A 1303-nucleotide genomic window follows, 5' to 3' on the forward strand; every position below is an offset into this window, starting at 1 on the left:
GGTTACACCTCAGTGTGGTATCTCGGGGTTCAAGAGCCCCCCACACGGCGTGCGAGGAAGCCAAGCAGCCCCCCTATCCCTGCCATATACCCCTGCCAATGCCAAACCACTTCTTGTGGTGGCAGGGTCACGCACCTACGGCGTAGGGGTGGACAGAGCGATGCACCGCTGCGGATGTGGGCGGTCAGGCCGTGGATGAGGTGGCGTCGGAGCGGCCCGCGACAGTGGGCAGGACTGTGCCATCCGTATGCTGAGGCAGAGGGTCCGCGTGACGTGAGCGTATCCCACCCGGCCTCTCGCTGCCATGAGCAGCGCCGACCTCTCCGCTGCATCTTTTCGGCTTCCTGAGCTAATGGCACTCTTTCGCCACTCGAGCACGTCACTGGAGAACATGCTCCGGTATCAGCGCTACCCGCGGCGCACCGTGCCAACGATGCTCTCTACCATCTTTGTAGACCCTCGGCTGCCGACTAACTCTTGAAGGAGCGTGGTGGCGCTGTACATCTGTTCTCTTCTTTCGCTGAGCTCGTAGTGATCATGAGGTTACACCTCAGTGTGGTATCTCGGGGTTCAAGAGCCCCCCACACGGCGTGCGAGGAAGCCAAGCAGCCCCCCTATCCCTGCCATATACCCCTGCCAATGCCAAACCACTTCTTGTGGTGGCAGGGTCACGCACCTACGGCGTAGGGGTGGACAGAGCGATGCACCGCTGCGGATGTGGGCGGTCAGGCCGTGGATGAGGTGGCGTCGGAGCGGCCCGCGACAGTGGGCAGGACTGTGCCATCCGTATGCTGAGGCAGAGGGTCCGCGTGACGTGAGCGTATCCCACCCGGCCTCTCGCTGCCTGCTGGTGGGGAGCCTGAGTGTGTCCCCCCGAGAGGGCGGGACCCGGCGGCGGCTGGCGAAGCGGGCGGGTGTGTAGAGTTTGGGGCAGGGGTCGCGCTCAGGTGGCTGAGCCGGCACATTGCTGCAGCACGTGTGTCTACGCCTGCATCGCACCACGCAGAGGGGCCTGCCACATGCCGGGGTACTTGAGCGGAGTTGACGTCTTGCTCTCTGGCAGAGAAATGGGCACGCTGAAAGTGTCTCTGTGACCTCGTTGTTTGCGTGAAGTTTCGTCGCGTGTATAGCGGTCCCACGAGCAGCCTCGTTTGAGGAGTCGGTGCGTGTGTGTGTGTCTCTCTTTGCTTCTGTGTGCGATTCACAATCTCGTTGTCGACTATAGCCGGACAACGGCAAAAAGAATGCAAGGAAGCACAGCAGCAGCACCAACAAAAATGTTTTTGTGTGTGTAGGGCGGCTT

The sequence above is a fragment of the Leishmania donovani genome, chromosome 36, assembly GCF_000227135.1.
Source record: "Leishmania donovani BPK282A1 complete genome, chromosome 36".
Classification (NCBI taxonomy): Eukaryota; Euglenozoa; class Kinetoplastea; order Trypanosomatida; family Trypanosomatidae; genus Leishmania; species Leishmania donovani.